At 33.2% G+C, this 22,620-nt stretch overlaps 2 protein-coding genes across 3 annotated transcripts in view; one reads left to right on the top strand and one right to left on the bottom strand.

Annotated features, from left to right (window-relative positions):
- LOC145254855 (dynein regulatory complex protein 1-like) overlaps positions 1 to 20,943 on the bottom strand; it is a 164,491-nt gene extending 143,548 nt beyond the window's left edge. For both annotated transcript variants that reach the window (XM_080113707.1, XM_080113709.1), the window contains exon 1: positions 19,103 to 20,943. The gene's annotated coding sequence lies outside the window, so the exon portion shown is untranslated. The remainder of the gene's footprint in view (positions 1 to 19,102) is intronic.
- Positions 1 to 22,620, top strand: part of LOC145254854 (protein crumbs-like) — a 402,139-nt gene that overhangs the window by 21,123 nt on the left and 358,396 nt on the right. The gene's annotated exons all lie outside the window — the stretch shown is intronic.

Raw genomic sequence — 22,620 nt, 5'->3', positions numbered from 1 at the left:
TTCACACTTCAAAACTAAAAAACGGGATAATTAAACACAATCGAAGTTCTGATATTCAGACATCAAAATAAGGTATGCAAACAAGTTTTTTTTAATCTATAATCCCGTCCTTTACAACAACACAATGTTTTGTTCAGTTTCAGATGATTATTTTAAGCATATTTGGAACCCTAGGCACCGCCAAAAATGGCCGAAAAATCAATTTGTTGTTGTTTTTTAAAACGAAATTACATTTATTAAAATCCATTATTTCTGAGTAACTTTTTTTTCCAGAAAGATAAAACCCTGAATTTTATCATATAGAAAACAGAATAATGTAAAACTTTTTCTACTATTTTTAATTAAATTTTAAATGTTAAATTTTCCCAAAAAGTTAACAATTGACATTTTTTGTCTTGCACAAAAAACGTACATAAATATTTAAAAAAAAAAAAGGTTTTTGAAATAATTAATTTATTTATTTATTGTCTAACTAAGATTTAGGATGATTTTCTAAGAGAATATGCAAAAATATTATAATATAAGTACCTGGATTTCAAATAATTCCACTTATTCATATAGGTAACCAGTTATTTCGCGTCGATCTAGAGTCTAGATCGACACTGTTTGCGTTTGAAAAGGAGCAAACTATGGAAGACCAAACAGGCCAAAAAAACTTATTTTTCAGTGACGAAAATTTCAATGTATTATTAACGCTGAGGCTGGCCAGTACCAGATGGGTGACCATTTGTATGAGTTTGGTTTTTAATGTGTATGTGTGTGGGGGCCAGGCTCCCCAAAATGGGGGGAGGCAATTTAAAGCAGAATAAAAAAAAAATTATTTCAGCGCGTTTGGTCCACCGTAGTCGAAAGGCGGCAAACGTTTTCAAACGGGATCGAAAAAAATGATGCTATTTTTAACACAAAGGGCTCAATATTTATCGAATTTTTTTTTGTATCGATTCTTCAAAGCATGCTCTGTTTAATAATGGTCATGCATTATTTGGCTCGCTAAAAAAAAATTGTTAATTTATTCATCAAAGATTTTAAAATGGCTTTTTTCGTATAAATATTAAAAAAAAAATTTTTTTGCTTTGCTTAACTTAAATTAATTATTTTACTTAACATATTCACCGAATTTCACACTTCAAAACTCAAAAGCGGGATAATTAAACACAATCGAAGTTCTGATATTCAGACGTCAAAATAAGGTATGCAAACAATTTTTCTTTTTTTTTTTTTTTTTTTTTTTTTTTAATCTATAATTCTGTCCCTTACAACAACACAATATGTTGTGTTCAGTTTCAGATTATTTTAAGCATATTTGTTCCCACTTCAAAACAAGGGGGGGGGGTTTGTAAGCAAAAAAAAAAAAAAATATATATATATATATATATATATATATATATAGTTTATGAAAAATAAGTACACCGTTATAAAGTTCATTCTTCTCTTAATAATCGCTGAAAATTTCGTATTGATCGGATAATTACCTGATTTTTGGTAGATTTTTAAAAAGACGGTCCGTCAAAAAGTACTGACCTGCCCCCCCCCCCAGTTTTGGCGGTGCCTGCCTATGGAACCCCCTCAAAACAAGAGGGGGTTTTGTAAACAAATATATATATATATATATATATATATATATATACTATATATATATATATATATATATATATATATATATATATATATATATAAATATTGTTTATGAAAAATAAGTACACTGTTATAAAGTCCATTCTTCTCTTAATAATCGCTGAAAATTTCGTATTGATTGGATAATTACCTGATTTTTAGTAGATTTTTAAAAAGACGGTCCATCAAAAAGTACTTGCCTGCCCCTCCCCCCAGTTTTGGCGGTGCCTAAGCTTAGGTAATCGATCAAAAATATAAAATTAAATCAAATCGTCAACAGAAATAGAAAATGCTAAAAAAAAACAAAAACGTTCGATAATCGCTAAAAAATAGAAAATTAACTATTGGTACCTGTAAAATATTTTTTTTATTTTTTGGACCGTTTGTGGGGAGGGGTAGTGGCGTGTCGATGTTTTGTGCATATTTACATTCCCAAACCAATGTGTTTACATTTTGAGTGTTCCGTCCATGCTATATGTGTTTGTTTACATTTGAATGGTAGCTCTGTCTGCATAAGGAAAGAGTTAGCAATGCGTGGTAAGATGCCAACAATTCTCTTAACCTTTTGTTAAAGCTCACCATAGTAAAATGTAAAGGGTTTCAGTATTTAATTTTTAGGCGTTTTAGCAGAATTGCATAATGTTTAGAACTTTAATTTTATGTTTGTGCGATTAGCGAATGTTAAAAGACGCTTTTATCTATAAATATAAAAGCGAAAATGTATGTATGTATGTATGTATGTGTATTCGCTTTTTCTGTATGTCTACAAAAGGCTTCTTTCAGAGAAGCGGTCGGTCGGTTCACAACTTTTTAAAACTTTTTATATCACATATAAATCGTAATATCTCAGAGTTAACAGCGAAGCTCGCCTGTCTATTTAATTTGCTCGATTTCGGGAAGATAAATATTAAACATTTATCACTCGCCGCATGTGGGTTAGTCTTTTTCCTATAACATCTTGGGGAAAAATAAAAATCCGCAGTAAATGAAATACTATCCCGCAGTCAAACTTGACCTCATTAACTCATTAAAACGGGCACCTGCCAAATCCAAGTAATTAAATAAATTCAAACGTGTTTCCGTTAGCATCTTGAGGTGGGGCAATGGTTAACGTTGCACATTTTGTTTTTTTTTTTTTTACACTTTAATTTACAACTTTGCCTCAACGGTTCGGGTTCGATCCTCATACTTACCTACCCAAAATTTTTTTTTTAACCCTCCCACCCCTGGAGTTTCCACACACACCTCCAAACACCCGGGCAACGCCGGGTACCCCTCGCTAGTATATGTATATGTATATATATATATATATATATATATTATGCATGTATGTTAACATGCTAAATCGTTAAAATAAGTTGCCAGTATTTCTGAAACATAAGGATAATTTTAAGGTTACCAATATTAAATTTTTTTTTTTTTTTTTTTTTTTTACCTCGTGTAGTGTTTTTTTTTTTTTTTTTTTATGTCAGAATGTATTCTTAGAATCTACCATGCAAGTATTTTACCGCAATAATCTTTAAAAAGTGCATTCCAGTTAAATTTAAGCTTTACATCATCTGTTATTAATTTAAGTGAAAGTATGCAATAGTGGCAAAACACTATCCCGTATGTTGTTTACATCTTGACGGTGACGACCACAAAGACTTATTCGTTACTTAAAAGGGGTGGACGTTTTGTTCGCTGTTGTTTATATGTTGAAAATTAAATGTCCATTAACTAAAATTGATGCTGTGCGAATCAATATTTGGGTACTTCTGCAGTTTAAATACCATTTTTCTGTTCGTCTCGCTTGGCAATGCCCAGCGAACGGTAAAAACTGCTGGATTATACTGAGAGAACAAAAAGAAACGTGAGCGAGCAGACGGGCAAAAATTGTAAGAAGAAAGGAAAGAGGTGTTTTACGACCTAATTCAGCGTAGTATAAACACCCCCAACCTCCCCATGTTAAGAACAGCTTTCGAAATAAGCAACCCTAACATCGAAAGGTTGGCAGTGTTTATTCCGAAAGCTGTTCTTAACATGGAGAGGTTAGGTGTTTTATACTACGCTGGGTTAAATCGTAAGAAAATATCTTTTTTAAAGACCGTTTAAACGTATTAGACAAAAGTAGATTTTCATTTTTTTAATTTTTTTTTTATTTCGTAGGGATTAAACGACACTGGTTTACATCGTAAAAAAATACCGAAATAACTTTCCATACACAAACAAAACAAAAAATATATCTGTTCACTAATTCAAAGAAACAAAAGTTTTATAACAAAAAAAAAAAAAAAATGTTGCCAATAAAAAAAATAAATAAATAAAAGCAGTAAAATTTGTGAATTTATTACGGTAGGTAGTATGTTTTATTTTCTTTCTTTTTTGTTCGTTCTTTTTAATTGACTTCTGTTCGCTTGGTATAATCAGACGGTTTTCATCGTTTGCTGAGCGTTGCTGAGAGAGACTCATGGAAAAACGGGATTTAAACTGCACCAATATTTGTCATAGCAGCACCATCTTGTAATGTTCGGAATAAGAGAAATAACAGGCAACCAGTCAAAGGCAACAGACTTTCACAAGGAGAACTTCATTTTTTTTTTATTCTACTATGGGAAAGATAATGGTATGTATGATCCAGTTATGGGTGGTGTAAGCGTAGAATCTGTGGAATGTGTAGACTTCCTCCCGGTGTTGACTGGTTGCGATGGTAGGACTAAATATTAGGGGGAAAAATAGGAACCTCTTCCTCTAAAGATGTTGCGATTGTGATGGTGTTTCTCCTAGGATGCAATGTAGTATTTTATCACGATTGAATGTGGTGTGGTGTTCGAAAGTTACATAAGATAGTGGCTGTCAGGGTAGGTGAATTGAATTTGTATGTGGCATCTGTTGTTGCAAACCTACGATACTTTTGTCCAGAGGTGCATTTCTGCAGTCATTTTATTATATATGGAGATTAGTAATTAGCAGTTGAACACTGCGTTTATTATATTTTTGTACTTATGCAGAATAGCGACCGTGTCATGGTTGGCATATTCTAGGCAGGTTACATAAACTGGCAAAAGATGCTTAAATGCTTCGCCAATGAAATTGCAAAAGCCGGCAATGGGCGAACGTATCTTTTGCTTATTAAATTGTTAGGTGAAAGTATAGAATAGTTAACCGCTCACCTTCCTTTTCATGTTAAAAACGGCTTTCTAAATGTTATTTCAGCACGATGTGTAAGCTACATGAGCAGTTTTCTTTCATTCAAATTGCCATGTGATGACTATTCAAATATAATTTGAATATATAGATTCATAATGTTCTAAATTTAACTGAAAATCCATCCATCTCCGAGTGGCTTAAAAAAACGTTTCAAAAATAGACAATTATTTAAATGTAATAAGTTTGAGCGTGTACGGCATCATGGCCCCACCCCTCCACTAATATTTTTATTATTGAATTGAAGTTTTATCAAATAGTGTCGATCAAGCATCAAATTTTCAGATTGGTCATATTTTCCTTATAATTGAAATTGCGATTTAACTTTAATGTAAATAGGACACTGCTTTTGCTATTTCCATTTTGTGGTCTGTCAATGGAACGGAGAGACACTGTAAAATAAAGAAATAAAATAACTTTGACATAGTGAAGAAATTTAGATAAGATTTCTTAAAGTCTCTTGGGCATTTTTAACAAGAACCAATGGAACAAGAAATGGAAAAAAAAAAAATGCAAGTAAATGTTAACAAAGGCAAGATAAGTTGCTCTTCTACATCGATACGTGCTTTTGTGTCTTAACTTATTTAAAGCGTTTGTTAATTTTGTAAAGTAGTATCAACTCTTGAGTAAGAATGAGACAATAAAATGGCTAAAAAAATTGAAAATTAAGCAGAATTACAGCTGATAACTCGGCATCAAAGTTAATGCTGAACCGAATTGTATATTTTTATTACAATTTTTGTTTAATTTTCGATTTGGAGCGATTATAAAGACCCAAAGTAAGCATCTAATGTCGGCCATTTTTTTTTTCTCGTTTTAACTTAGAATTGACACTGGTTGTGTATTAAACTTAGAAGTTTTAAAATAAGTTTAGACACAAAACTTTTCCACATAGGTACAAAGAGGAACTTATCTTGCCTTTGGTAACATTTGTTTAGTTTTTTTTTACTCTTGTTAAAAATGCCCGACCTCTTCCTCTTCATTTGGTTTGCTTGACGCCATTTACCATTTTCTAAAATTCTTACATTATCTACTGAAGACGGTCATCCTTACCCGTTTTTATGAATGTTACAAAACTATGACGTCATCCACTCAGCACGGGGAAGTTCAAGCAAGCAAGCAAGATCCACAGTTTTAGCAGTATACTAGAGTCGTGTCTGAATTTTTGAGATGAGGTTTAATAATTTGGATTAATTGGACTATTTTTCTCATCTTGAATGTTATTAGCATAACATTGTGGCCAATATAGCCTTCGATCTTTTTCAGATATATTCTGTCAAACTCGGAATTTTTCTGTCGAATCTGCATGAAGTTTTGAAGGGAACCCTTTATTTAATTCACAGTGATAGCAGACTCTTGTTGCTTCAGTCATAATCGAGTATAAGTCCTAAGTAATTCGCAATTGTATTTTTTCATATTGCTACCACTGAAAATTAAACCCTCGACCTTCAGAAGAGTTTCATTGAGAACTGAATTTTACCTAGTACATTATCCGCTATGCCACGAATTCTTGCAAGTTTGAAGATTGAAAGTTACATCAGCCAAAGCATTGTGAAAATAACTAGAGATGTGAACAATAGTCTGAATAATTCGAATGGTCGAAATTATCAATCCTCATCTGAAAAATTCAGAATCTACTATGGTATACTTCTAAATATCTGTGGGTCTGATGTTGTTTGTTTGTCCAAAGTATACTAATCCCGGCAGGAACATTTTCATAGCAATCATCGTTTTCAACGCCCACACATATGAAGAATGCGCAAGGACACAGCATTGTGATGCGACCACCTGCACACATAAAACAAAGAAAAATGTCATGTTTCCTTGCGTAAAGATACAGCAAACGGACCGGAACATTCGAGAACATCTCTATATAAAGATTTGCTGTGGAAAATCAAATTAGTTTTCCTTCAGATTTCTCCAGTCCGACACGTGTCGAATAAACTGTCATCATGGACTTTACGCATGCTACAGAGAAAAATCAAACGAGTTTTCTCTTCAACACCTATTGAAAGTTACCACATTCAATGAGAATTTACATTTTCCTTTTAAACAATTTTATTTCGAACTACTGTTCTTATGTGATGAACACAAACGCACACTTTCAATTTCATGATTATGAAGTGTTTTTCTCAGAAAATAATCACATTAATTCCAAGCCAGGCGTGACACTCTGACCATAAGAATCGGTAATTTTAAACCTCGTGCTATTCTCACGAAATCCTCACTTTGCTAATCCTACATTATGAACCCTTCACACAAGAAAGCACTTATGTTGGAATAATTTAAACTAATATTCTTAACATGCAAATAAATCTTGTTTATTTCACGTTAATACAGTGATTTTGAGTTTTTTGTCAAGTGTCGTTATTTTCCGGAGTTATTTCTATTTTATTTTTATTTATGTTAGGATGTTCCTTGGTGAAGACCTTCTAGTATTCGGCGATCTTGCTTAATTTACTTTTAACGGTCCACGGATACCCTCCTACTTTCGACTTCAAGAAATTTCAGCATCTGCGACCTCGGTCCTAAAAATTATTAGCTCCCGATTATAAATCGGTGAACACCGATTCCCACCCTTACAAATAGGACTCTACCAACCAACGATGGAGTACTGTTGTCACATCTGTGCAGGAGCTACTAGAAGCAGCTTATCCTGCCTTGACAGAGTTCAAAATAGACTTTGTAGCTTAGTGGGGGATGCCGTTTTGTCTTCCCTGCAACCTCTTTCCCACAGAAGAGACGTTGTGAGCCTCTCTGCTTTATCGTGATTTTTATGGCAAGCACTCGTCTGAGCTTCAATCTATGGTCCCCCCTCGTCAAACTTCCATGAAAAACGCCCGTCTAGCCAGAATCACTATCAATTTCCCACACTCTTTATCTGTGCCTAAACCTAAATGTAGATTCCATGAAAAAAAAGTATCTTTCTTAGAACTGCACGCCTGTGGAACTCTCTTCCGATTACCTGCTTTCCAGCTGACTACAATCTGATTGTCTTCAAGTCCAATGTAAACAAATTCTTGATGAACGGTTCCCCTAAGTAATCCAATTTACAAAATTTCCACTACTTATGATTACTACACTATAATCCCATTGACTAATGTATACCCATTGACTCCTATCCTCGAGTGGCCTCCGGGCCTTGATAAGTGGTGACTCCTTTGTAAAAAAAAAAGAAAAAAAAATCCTATAGAGTGATCTTATTTTATATTACTTTAAATGTAGTAAATTGGAACCTCGTACATTAGTTAAAATCTCAAACGGTGTTTCTTACATGATATTCTCAAATAAAATGCAAACTTAATACCATGTTTAGCAATGAATAGTGTTGTTGTTGACTGTTCGCCCCCCCCCCCCACCTCCCTTTCTCTCGCTTTCTACGCGGGTGCAAAACATAAATATGGTATTTAAAATACCTGTGTTATTGTTTGACATAAAGTTCTCTCCCTCCCAACTCATTTTAACCTACTTTTTTGTTTCTTTCTCTCACCCCTGAAGCTGTAAATTTCAACCCCTCTCATTTTCTTTGTTTATAAATTGAAAAGTTGTTTTGAAAGCACGTTATCTGCTTTGCTTAAAAATAGCTGAAAATTCCCTTTAACACAGTGTGAGCCACAGCAGAAACTACAATAGAATATTTATTTATAGCTTTTGAAAGGTACATTTATTTGTATAAGCTCTATCATTACCCCCCCCTTTTTTTCCGTCAATAAATTCGGTTTCCAATAACCCCTTCAGACTAAGGTTTTTAAGTTTTGGTTGGGATATGAATACTTGTTCATTTGTAGCAATAATGCTTACATATTGTTAAACTTTTTATTAGTTTTATTTGTTGAATTGTATTTTTGAGTGTAAAAAAAAAAAAAAAAAAAATGGCCAAATTTCATTACAACTTAATTTATTTCATCATAGAATTTTCGCATGTCATGTTTGTTAATTGAAACTTTCAAGCAATAGTAAAATGTTTTTCAATTATATTTCGCTCTTTGTGTACCATCATTAATCTTTTATGAACTTTTTTTTCTTCTTGCAACATTATATTGTCATGCATTTTTCCTAAGCAAAGAATTTTAAAATTTTCTGGGGAGTATATATATGAAAAGCGACGGTATTGATGTAAAAACCATTTGTTTCCACATAAAGAAACAAATCTGTAAAAAAAAATGTACTGAAATTTTAACATGCTGAAGTTGTTTTGCATGAAAAAAAAAAAATTTGGATCTTGGAATGTAACTATACTGTTAGTCTTGTATATATATATATATATATATATATATATATATATATATATATATATATATATATATATATATATAATCTTCAGAAATAATCTGATGCATTAAAAATTTGCAGCTGAGGAGCTTGCTGTCTAATTTTTAATTAATTTTGTCCTCTTTCAAGGAGGCCAAGAGCTGTTTGTCAAGGATCCCTTGATTTTTGTAATCCATTTAGAAAAAACAAAAAACGGATGTTAATCTAAACATCTCGGCTGACACTAATCCAAGATTTCAAACCCAAGGCTTTGGGATCTGAGTCTGAACAAACGCATTAATTTAATTTGTTGAAATCGATTAATTTGGAATTAAAAAAAAAAAAACAACAAATATTCCTATGATTTGTATTTGCATTCTTCAGACTACTGTTCTCATTTTGAGTGTTATTTTCACAATGTTTTGGTCGATGTAACCTCCAACCTTCTTCAGGTGTATCTTGTCGAACTCTGAATTTGGAAATCTACAGAGAATTTTGAATGGAACCCTTGATTTAATCCATGGACTAGCATGTTTTTGTTCCATCAGCCATGATTGAGTAGAAATCCTAAGTAATTCCCAATTATATTTTTAAGAGCCACCTGCACTGAGGATTAAACCTCAAGAAGAGTGCAACTTTTACAACTTAATTTTACCAAGTATTTTATTCACTCATGTGTCCTTAAAAAATGGTTAGAAAGTAGACACTAGTAGGCATTTCAGTGATCCAAATTTTATTAATTTTACTGATCTTTTCAAAACCACAAGTACATTTTTATGAACCATTTTGTTCACATAAAAACATCCGGCAGTAGAATGCTAATCCCGGATCTTGCATCTACGAACACCTCAGAAACCAAAAAATCTGTAAAAATGTTTTGAAAAAATAATCAGTAAAATTAATACAATCTTGGTCACTAAAATGAAGCCCAATTTTTTTTTTCTATATGCTCTGTTATATGCTAACAATTATTGAGCTTTAGCCTTGATAAAGTAACTTTAGAAAAATAGAAAGTGAATGAAATAAGTGTAGTTTGGTAGCATTTTTTTTTCATTAAACTAATATTGTTAATGTTTCTGCTGAATTATACCTGTTCTTTTTTTTCTTTTTTTTTTTCCTAAAAATTTTTGATTTCAACACAAAAGAATATAAATTCCATATGTATAATAAAAGTTCTAGTCTTTGTCAAATCATCATAAAAAAAGCAAATGTGAAAAGAGAATTTAAAAAAGTAAATGTGAAAATGATCTCACGAAGTCTGTTAAACGCTGGGAGAATATAATTTCTGAAACTCCATTAGCTAAACTACTTTCATTTAGATAAAAACGCAATGCGATAATATTGTCTCTGCTCACGCTGGAATTATTACTTTTCACTTTATTCATAACTGGAAAATTATAGAAATTAAAAAAAAAAAAAAAAAAAAAAAATTAGGAATAAAAATGCTATGGTGTTCAGGACTTGAAGCAAGAGTACACAAGAACCATCACTCCTTTTGGGTTAACGCCATGTTTTTCTCAAGGGTGTGGAAGACTATAAATTTTCCTTTTTATTCTATGTTGATTCAACCACTACAATATTTCTAAATATCTGAGCATTTAGAGAAAAAGGTAATTCTTTGCAGGTTATTTACATATGTTTATACACACCATAAACATGTATGGAAATTAGATAGCAAAATAATTAGTTATTATATTTTATAATATCCATAAGAATGAAGTGAACAGACTGTTTTTTTGTTTTGTTTTTTTTCTTAGTTATGCAAGAGGAATTTTTAATTGGTACATCACAGTTCATGAAATTTTTAATTAAATCAAAATAGAACAAATAAGTGGTTGTGACATATTGTAGTTAGATGATATAGTCCTGTATTTTGATATAATAAAATTAAGGCTAGGTAGATACCTTATTCAGATAAAGGGAATAATTCCATGCTAATTTTATAGACAAATTGATTCACTAGCAATCGCTCTATTTCCTTCCTAAAATTGAAAGATGTAATTGCTTTTTTTTTTTTTTTTTATAAATTATCATACTTGTATCAGTTTGTGTAAATGAGACATTTTTGATATTTTCAGAAAATCATCCTTGGATGTCTTTATCTCGCTTTGGAGTTCTCTCTTTCATATTATGACATACATGGGAGATGACCGTTATGATAGACACCTCCTACACCATGTTTTTGTTTTGTTTTTGTTTCCATCTGTTGTATTTTTTATTGGCAAAATCTATAAAAAAATTTAAAAAATTTGTTTGATCAAAAGATTTTATGTTTCTTTGCTCATAGATTTATCAAGATTTGAAAGATTAATTTATGTTACCCTAGTTACGAGATGAAGGGATATAAATAACCGAATCCCTTTCTTGGTTGTTAAATTCATGTGCAGCTTAAAACGAATGTATTTTTGAAAACCAAATAATGGCAGCCAATATTAGCCACACCACAAATGAGCAGACGAGGAATGCATTTGCAGCAGCTTGTAAGATGAACACCATGATTCTCTTATTCTTTTAATCACAACTAGTTGCGCAATAGTAAGCCCCAATCCCCGGACCCAAGACCCACCCCCTGACAATAGTAGGAAATGATTCATTAGCTGAGCAAAAGTATATGAAGTAAGATAAGAAAAAAAAAAAAAAAGGGGGTGGAGGGAGGCACTGAGGTCTTTTGAACTCTCCAAACAGGAAGACTTGTCACGGTTGGTGGTCATTTGTGGAATAGTCAACTAGGAGTGGCCAAGAGAGCATGTCATTTTTGCCGATTACTCTTAGACAAAAGACCAGATGATGTCCAATTTCAATTCCATAAATTAAGGAGTCAGATTATGGATAGTTTTAGTTTGGGACAGTTCATAATGGTGAGGGGTTTGGAGTCCCAGAGAGAGAGAGAGAGATTGGACTTTGGGCGAAAACTGATAGATCTTTAGCAGATGAGATGAATTGATAATCCAACTGACAGATATCTCAACAAACAGTTTGGGGGAGGGGAGGTTCCATATCATCCACACTCAGAGCTCAACAGATTTATACACAATGTACAAAGTTGTCTTCTCTTGTGAGTTTGCATTATTCTAATTTATTTTTATACTTGTAAGCCAATATTCGAGGCAGATAACACTGCCAGAACGAGAGATAAAAATAAATAGAAAACTACAACAAATGGCGTTGTGATCAGTGATTGTCAAGACACGTAGGGATCTGCAGCAAGACCTGTTGTCCAGAGAGAAAATAAAATAATTTGATTAAAAGAATATAAGCATCGGAGTATAATTTTTGAAAAAGACTGCAAGAACTGATTTCATTATAAAATACCATTTATCCATTAACCTTGAGAAAATATAAAATAATGTATTTAAAAGAAAAGTATGATTAAAGCAAATGCAAAAGAACCCATGCCATTGTCAGTAAATTATGTGATTAAAGTAGGATTTGTTAAATCAAAGTAAACTTAAGTGATTGTTTTATGTTATGGTTTATTAAAAAAATAAAACCATTGCACCAAACGATACAAAGAATGAACGTGGCCTAATAATCATGAAGCTAATATTTGTGTGAACATTTGGCAAATATGTAACCATCTAAATTAAAGGAAATCGTCTGCCTTGAATATTAAAAAGAATATATAAAAACTAGTGTTTATTTTTATGTCCTCTTTAAATATTGGCCGACTGTTCTGATGTTATATTTAATGTTTTCTCTTGTCAATCAGTAAAGGAGAAATCCGTATAGACTACAACAGACTTGATTATTCAGCAGTTGCTGAAATTTTAAATAACTTTTCATTATCTTAAAAAGGAATGTAAAATTTTCGCTAACTTTCATGTTTCCAAATATATTTCTTTATAGAAAACTGATATGCAGACTGACTTCACAGTAAAATTACCATGGTTTGGTAAGAGAAAGAATGAAAGTCATACCTTGTGGGAGTCAAACTCGGGACCTTTGGATTAGAAGTCTAGCACATTATATCCTATGCTATGATTTTATTATTTAACATTTCTAGTTTTAATTTCAATTATTGTTATAGTGTTCAACAGTCATATTCAATTATTCTGTAATAGGATTGTAGTCATGGTAGCATTAGCAATGAAATGAGTTCCAAAGTTGTTGTTGGTGATAGATTTTTTAATGTGAGCAAAAGTTACTCAGCCTTCCTCTATGCATAATTATTTTGTGAGAGTCAGGTATGCTAGAATTAATGTAGTAAATTTTGCAATCGATTGAAGCAAACTTTTTACTTCCAAAAGCAAGCATCAGTTATAAGTCACCATATTAAAGTTCTATATAGTGCATGCATTTAAAGAGCTACTGTGCCTTCAAGTAGACAGGAAAATCGACATTACTGTATTATATAGAAAAAACTAGCCAGACCTGTGTCCTGGATTTGTCTGAAAAAATTAAGAAATCCAAAGGAGTTCTGTTCTCACCCCTGAACCCTACGCTGCACTAAATATTTGTTAATGACTTCTTAATTGTTAATGTCACGATTTCACTGGATAAATAGTTTTAACATAATGTTAGCCTTAGTTTTTAAATAACGTTAAAAAGGAAAACTATTGCCTCAATAATATCATCCCCATCTCAAATTATATCATCCTTTAAAAGGAAGTAAAAAGAAAAAAAAACTTATTCAAGTAGGTAATAGCGTATTTGTATAAAATTGTAAGCAACTATATTTTGCATGTATTTGATGTGTGGATGTAATACTTTTGAAGTTCAAAGACTATGCATATATTAATTTATCAATTCGTTCTGAATCTGTTTTCCTTCTTCCAGACTGGTTGCTTAATATATTCTAATCTACTCTAATTTTTCACCCATAAAATTTATTAATTAATTTATGAATCGGATGATTCTATTGTTGCTATTGGTTTTCTCAATAACTTTCAAGTTAAAATTCCTTCTAGAAATACATTGGGTACTTCAAAGAAAAACCATCTGAACATTACTACACCCTAAGTGAAAGCGTTTCTAGATTGGAATTCGGTACACCTACGTTGTCAGTGTCATTAACTATTTAGCCACTGTCACCTCCCATAATTACGATAATCTCATTTGTTTGTTGTATGAAGTTCAAAATAAAATAAGGGTTTAAAAATTAACAAAAATAAAAGTAAAAATTAAAGTTTGTACAATTTCTCTTACGATAAAGAATATGACAGTAAGTAAAATTATAGCCTAAGATTATTCATATATTTTTGATTTTGATTTGATTATTCATATATTTTTGATCCTCCTCTTGATTGCAATAATGAAAACAAAAACTAATTTACCAAAAATAAAATAACGCAGTAAAACCTTAAGTTTTTTTTTGTTTTTTGTTTTTTTTTTTGCTGATTCATTTGATGCTAGGATTAAATATGTTTTCTGTTAGTAAATCTAGGATTGAGAATGAGTTTTAACCATTAATACCACTCTAATACATCTGTTTTATTTTTAGTTCATTGCTTCTGAATTTTTTTATTTTTATGGATTAAAATTAATAATATGCATTCGGACTACCAACCCTTATCCTCTTGTGACATATATATATATATATATATATATATATATATATATATATATAAGCTAAGTGATTATGTTTTGGCTGATGCAACCTCCACCTTTTAGGTACATCTTTTTGCATTTTTATGTCAGACTTGGAACTATCCACATGGATGCACAGCTTAATGAGAAAACATTTTAGTTAACAATCAGTTTTAAGGGACTGTCAGGAAAAAGGTGGACTTACACAACGTGTAAAGTTCTACTTTTTGGTTGAAATCTGCTATCCTCCCACTTTTTATTTTATTTAAATACTAGTAGGATCAGTTGTCAGCATTGACTGAAGATATCTAAAAGAATGTCAAGTAAAGAAAAATATTGAAAAATATTCTTTGTAAATTACTAAGTACCTGTGAACCAGTAATGCCTGCTGGAAACATGTCAAAGCCAGAACAGATTCGGTGAGAGAATCCCCCCTCTCCCCAAAAATAAACTATGATTATCTTAGGCATCATCATATGTGATTCACATAAAACATTAACTGTAGATAAAATATTAAAAATATTAAAAATATTTTGTTTATGAAATAATTGAAAGCGAAAAGAAATGATTGGTTTGTTTATTACTCAGAGCATGTAATTTAGGAAAACTAAATTAAAGTTATCAATGGAATTGTTTTATTGAAACAAATGAAAATATTATCTGGTTCGATGAAACATGTACTTCTGAAAGAAAACTATTCTTACTAGTAAAATTCTTTTATAGTTTAAGAAACTGGAATAGGATATTTAAAATTTTTATTTTATAAAGTAATTATGAAAAATGTAATATGTACAGAAGTAAAAAATTTAGGTAACCGAAATAGGAATTGTTAAACAGTTTATAACTACCTTATAATTATCATTAATGAATAGTGTTTGATGAATCTGATAATCTGATATTAGAATTAGTAATTGTTTATTGAGAATGTATCCTGGAATAGTGGATCTGATGATCATTGTTAAAAAGTGGATCAATAAGGAGGGTGGCTATTTATGCCTGGCAGTTGAATCTATATTCCGTCAATAAGTACATATAAGTATGAAATGATATTAGCTTGCTAAAAACTGATAAACTAAAAAATAAAATTAAAAAAAATTGATTAACTAATGTACTGGAACATTGGCTTTATTTGTATGAATCTCTTGGATAAACAATATTTGTTCTACTTTTTCGTGCTAATTATATATATATCATTCAAACATAGTAGCGTTTGAATTTATTGTTAAGTGGCAGTTTTAGTCATTTAGAACTGCTTTAAAACTTCACCGCTCACTCATTTTTTAACCAAATTTCAAACAATTATTACACTTTATAGATCACCTTCTTGGCTATATTGTGAAAATTTTTTTTCAATTTTCATCAGTAAAACAAAAGTTATTAATTTACTGGTTTTCAAAATCGTAAAAAACCGTAAGGAGATGACCAACATTTTTTATGACTGGTTTCCATAGCAACCACGCAGCTTCAGTGACTACTGTTGCTACCGATTCATCACTCCCAAAAAGAAAAGTAACAAATCAAACAGAATGAAATTGGGGGGATTTTATTGAAAGCAGATGAGTGCAATACATTGTTATTACATATGTTATGTCTATGGGGGGAAAATAAGACTGAAATTAAACAAAGAACAAGTAAATTTACTGGAAGTCTAGAAAAATCATGGATTATAATAGAAAAATGCAAGCATGAAAAATAATATGGTTAAGCTTAAACATGGAAAAGTAAAGGACTAGTTGTTGAAACTGGAAAAGAAAAGGACAAGATATTCTAGTAAAAAAATATAATAAATTTATAACTTAAAATATTGCAGCATTAAGAATTTAAAAAAAAAAAAAAATTCAATTTATAACATACTAACATGGGTGCCCGGCGTTGCCCGGGTGTTTTTTGGGGTATGTGAAAAAAACCCGAAGCGTTGACGACGCGCAGTTGGAAAATAGTAAAGTGTTTTAAAAAAAAACAGGTGTGCGCTTTTGATTGACGTGACGGCAATAGGTATTCAGCAGTTATTTTGTGCAGGACAGTTTTGAATAAATGGGTTTGTTTGTTTTTAAAAACCCACTGCCTGTTTATTAGGAGGAGCGAAATGAAAGCTACAGTCTGATATGACGAAGTCGACATTGACCAAACTGGCTCTGGGCCTGTGATTAGAGTTGAGGTTCGCTTTTTTTATACCGAAAAGCGAATGTAACGCGTGCCGATGCGGGAAATGTGGAATAATTAAGGTTTGAAAGTCAATAAAATTAAATAGAGAGGCGAGCTCCGTGGATAATCCGTAGATATTACAATTTATAGATGATATAAAAAGTTTTAAAAAGTTGTGAAGTGAGCAAGCGCTTCTCTGAAAGAAGCCTTTCGTGGACATTGAGGAAAAGCGAACATACATACTGTGGTTAGAAGCAATAAAGAGAAGTCTTACCGTGGGTGCTCAGTGAGTGAGTTCAGGCGAAGAAAAGGAAGAACAAACATGGCGGCCAGCATTTTTATTTTGTCTGTTCTCGCATAATCTTGTGTGTGCGTGAAGATGGAAACTATAAAACGATGTTCATTTCTCGGTGCTGGGAGATTATTCCCGATCAGCCAGGAGAGAAGGCAACGAGAGTACAGACAGGACTGTAGCGATAATCTTTCTTGAACATTCCATTTGTGTATTTGAGGTGAACCCCCCCCCCCATTTTACTTCAAGCTATTTCGGCGATGGCCAACGCAGGCTTAAGCAACATGATTAAGCCTTTTAATGGCGACGGTGATGTGGTGGCGTGGCTTAAAAAAGTGGACCTTGTAGCAAGGATTCAGAAGCTGGATGATGTGGCCGCAGTAATACCACTGTTTCTAGAAGGGGACGCACTGTCCCTCTATTTGGAGCTCAGCGAGCGGGAACAGGGTGACGTAAGGGTCGACTGATCGAAGCTTTTGCAGAGGGGCCTTTCGAGGCCTTTAATAAGTTGAAAGAGAAGAGGTGGACTGGTGAATCTGTTGATGTCTACGCGAATGAGATAAGGAGATTGGTTGAGTTGTCGGGCATCAGGGGACATGCCACGAGTCACGTAGTCAAGATGACTTTTGTTACCGGGTTCCCGGAAGAGATATCGAAAAGGTTGCAGCAGGTACCGGGAGTGGAGACGCTGGATGTGAGTGAGCTGCTTAAAACTGCAAAAATCTTGGTGTGCACCCAGCCCACGGAGCCTGGAGGAACGACAGCAACGGTACAGCAGGATGTGGGCAGGAATCTTTCGAATGCGGGGGACCACACATGAGAAGAGACTGCAGGAAGTTCTTGCAACGGAGAGTGTGTTACAAATGCAATCGAAGAGGCCATTTAGCGGTAAAATGCACAAGTTCAGGAAACTGGCGAGGGGAGGCCGACGTGCCAGCGGCTGCCCCGATTCGAGAATAGAGGCGCACCCGCAGCAGATGCCCAAACAGAAGATTGCGGTGGAAGGACGGGAAGTTATGGCCCTGATTGACACTGGCTGCACCACTACCATGGTGCACACTACCCTGGTCGGAAGATGGAAAGGGAAGGGTGAAGTAGTGGCATTCGATGGGTCGCAAGTGAAGTGTCGAGGGAGGAAGACCGTCACTATTGATATTGCTGAACGTCGGATGAGGGTCCATGCAATTGTCACTGATCGCCTGGTGCCTGGCGTCCAAGCCATCATTGGAATGGATGTTATATGCCGCCTTGGAGGTGTTACCATCACATGTGACAACGTGAGGTTCGGACTAGCTGAGTGCGCGGTGACGGAGAACGCCCCCAGAGGGATCAACAAGCCCGGGGAGGAAAGAAAATTGTCGATCAAAGATCAGGACTTCCGAGCCGAATTCGACGGGATTTGAGGTGAACCCCCCCCTCCCCACATTTTTCTTCACATATACACATACATTTTCGCTTTTATATATAGATAGATAGATAGATGTTCCGTCACCCATGTTATCCTCAATAAACAACATACAACCTTGTGTGTGAAATGGATATAACTGAACACACGAATGCTAAGATCATAAAAGCTAAGATACAAAATATTCGTTAGCTTTACAACAATCATCTGTTATAGCATTAGTTATTAAATTCAATGGATATGTTTCTTGATTTTTTTAGATGAGGATTCATATTTTGTGCTTTGATTATTCAGACTACTGTTTTCATCTTGAGTGTTATTGGATGATATTCAGAATACATTTGCAAATTAATTAGGACTTCTACCCGGTCATGGTTGATGGAATGTAAGCATACTACCCCTATGGATTAAATAAAGGATTCTGTTCGAAATTCCGTGCAGATTCCCAACTCTAACGCAATACACCTGAAGAAGGCTGTAGGATACATCGGCTAAAATGTTCTGAAAATAACGCTCAAGATGAGATTAATATACATACATACATTTTTATAATAAGGCACTACTTATCAAGATGAAAAAACAAACAAACAAACAAAAACATTCAAGCATAGAGGTTAATAAGATGAATAGATGGACCGTTGAATGCTGATTGATACAAGTAATGAGTGAAAATTTCCACATACCAAGCACTCGAAATAACAGCAGACCCAGAAAACCGCAATTCTTCTTCCATTGCTCATGGAATATGAGGAGTAAAAAAACAAAATAGAGGGTGAGGAATGAGTTACAAAGCCACTTTCTACTCTCCATGAATAAGTGTATTTATTGCCTGTTGTATTAAGAGACATAAGAGTTCTTTTGTTTTCACAACGACGTGCGCGTCGGCAAAAGAAGTTAGGTTATGGCGTCAAGGATTTACTTTAAAAGTTACAAAACAAATGCAGTCAAGCCATCTTGCTCTTCCTACTCCTCTTAATATGCAACACAAACACAATGGCCGATTTATTGTACATACTTAAGAGTCACTTGAAAATTATCTAAATCTCTTTAAAAAGTCTATTGTGGGATTGTTTTTATAGCATATTGGCACAGCAGTAGGGCAGTAGTTACCAGGGTTGTAGAGTTGGAGGTTTAGAAAGGAGTTAGTCAAACACGTAAGAATGCTTGGATTGTTAATCTCTTAAGAATCTCCATCCCATCCATCCAGCACGGCCGTAGCCGAGATTGAACTCACTACACGAGTTTGTAGTGTAATTCTAATCTTGTAGCTGAATACTTGATGCTTCGCCAAGGCTATCAAGGGTATTTTTTATCGTGACGCCATCACTAGATGGAGTGCCTACCACGGTTTAAGAGTCCCATCTACCCTCGAGAGAAGGATAGACCGTGCCAGTTTCTCAACCTGGTATTTTACCTTGTGGTATATACAGCACCTCGTCTTCCCAAATGGTCACCCATCTGGTACTGATCAGGCTCAATGTTGCTTAACTTCAGTGATCTGGCGAGAACAGGTTTGTCAATGTGATTGTGCCATATATATTAAGAATTTAGGCAGTTTGAGTATTGGAAGATTTTAAGATAAGAAGTCTGAGTTGGAATATTTTTTTTATATTTCATGTGTGAAGTTTAGCCATTTAGTAGAGAGACTCTGTAATTTAATTCCTAAATTTAACAGGTGTACGTCCCTTGTTACATGATAAGAGCCGTTAAAATAAATAAGTTTGAATGAACTTTAAGGTCAGAGGTGACTCCCCTCCCCTCCTCCAGACAGACAACGGCAAAATCATATGACTTTTGGACAGGGATTTTCTGTCTCTTGGCTGGTGGGAATTCAAGTAAGAAAGACATGTCTAGGCGGCCATCTCCAATGGAGGTGGAACTACACGGTATAACTAGGTGTAGTAGGATAATTTATATATATATCTTTCCCACATGTACGAAAGTGACTCGTCTTTCTGTTTTCTCTGACTGTTCTTTTCGGAAAAAACAAAAAAAAACAACCTTTTTATAAAGTTTGTCGTCTGAGTGGGTTTATTAGCAGATAAATACAATTTTGGTTTCCAATGAGTGTATAATCGTTTATATCTGCATCAGTAAGTGCAAATACAGCATGATAGCGCATCTGCATCCATAATCTAAAATTGTACCATCGATTTATTATTCTAAAGCTGAATTAATCCAGGTTTGTTGCTCTAAGACTTTTTTTTTCTATGTTAATCATGCAGAATATGCAAAACTATTTTGTGGTATTGGGATTGAGTTATGTTTTTCAAATCACCTTTTTTTAATTGCTCTAATTAACCCTAATTTGTAATTTCTCACCCGCTTTCACTGTATGTTACTTGATTCTCCATCTTCGCTCTTTATATAAATATGTGTGCATGAAAAAATTATTGAATCATCAAATATTTAAACACAGAATATGACTTTCCTTTATTTCATGGAGTTTTGAAACTTTAGATTTTTCTCTTCAGACGAAGTAAACCTTTGGATTATATACAAATTTATGGATCTTACCTTCATTCCCAATCTTGTAAACATTGCTAATAACAATTTCAAAGTGTTCAATTTTATGTTGACTAATAATGTGGCATGATGTAGAACAGTTGGGGTAACTTTGCTAGTTATCTCCCCTGAAGAGGAAAGTTTACATTTGTTTGAAACTCCATGTACTAAGGAAAAAATATGGTAAATTTTTATGACGTGCCCCAGCATATTATAAACACCCCCAACCTCCCCATGTTAAGAACAGCTTTCGGAATACCCTCCCCCCAACCTCGAAAGCCATTCTTAACATGGGGAGGCTGGCGTGGTGGTGTTTATTCCGAAAACCATTCTTAACATGTGTGATTGGAGGTGTTTATACTATGCTGGGGCAGGTCGTAAAAAATACCAAAAATATAAATATTACCTATTTTTGAATATTTGGTGATGTAAATTTTTATTCTTCATCATTTAAATATTCATATTTTAATACTCTATCTAGAATATTGAACATTTTTATCAAGGTAGGTTCTATTAAAAAATACTTCTATTTCTGTTATAATTTCGCATGTGTATATGTGTTTGTGTGTATATGTATTTCAATTTTTTTTTTTTTTTTTTTTCTGGAGATGGATACTGAATGTCATATTCATCTACTATTTTAGACACTCCAATCAATAGATCTTTTTAAGATTCTAATGCCCCTTTATGTTTGCGTATATTGTTTTTATTGTATTGCATTCACCCTAAACAGGTTGAACTCGCTTCCTCTAAAGGGGGAAGTGTCAAGCGAATAGAAATTCAGACAGTCCCCGATCGCCTGTAATGTTTGGTGCATTTCTGGTCAGGAAGCTAATATCTTCAAACAGTCTGATCTAGTAGCACCATATATATATATATATATATATATATATATATATCTTTGTGTACATGTGGGTGCATATCTATATTACATTGTAAGCTAGTATGAATTTAAAAAAAAAATGCATTTTTTTTTTTTTTTTTTTTTTTTTACAATACAAAAACAAAATTGGCGATTTTGGTCACGGTTATTGTTATGAATCACAAAAAAAGATAATACAACGTTTTGTTAGCATTTTTCTAACTTTATATTTTTTTAGATCGATAAATCCAGTTGAAGTGGAAACTAGAGACAGATGTTAATAGATTTTTTAGTTTCAATGTGTAAATAAATCAAATGTTTGCCATGTGTCATCATCATATCTTACTTTTTATTTTCTTTGTTCTTTTTTTATCGAATGTCTCAGATCTGATGATTTCCAGATAGTATAGAATGATGTATACAAAATAGGAGACTGTTGATCTGGCCACACAGAATGATTGAAAGTTCTTTAATCAGTTGATGTAGAACAGTTGGGGTAACAAGGTCAGTTGGCAGAGAGGAAATGATAAGGATTTAATTAGGAGATAAAGACCTGGTCAAACAGAGGTTAATTTGGAAATCAATTTCTAAAAGCCATCCAATACATGCCAACATGTGAAAGAGACATTAAATCGAAAATAATGATGAATATTCAATCTAACATATTATCTTCTGGAATTTAGAAAGTTAGGCCTAAATAGCATTTAAGCTGATGAAGAAAACTTTTATTCTGACTAGGTAACTTTAATTTATTGCTGTACTATGTTATTGGCACTATAAGGACATACTTTCTTAAAAGCTATTAAAAAAACGTTAGTCTATCTGGACAGCTGG

Source organism: Euprymna scolopes, chromosome 30 (assembly GCF_053919585.1).
Source record: "Euprymna scolopes isolate OS-2025 chromosome 30, ASM5391958v1, whole genome shotgun sequence".
NCBI classification, from domain to species: domain Eukaryota; kingdom Metazoa; phylum Mollusca; class Cephalopoda; order Sepiida; family Sepiolidae; genus Euprymna; species Euprymna scolopes.
The sequence above is the reverse complement of the archived record's forward strand: the minus strand, read 5'-3'. Positions and strand labels throughout refer to the sequence as shown.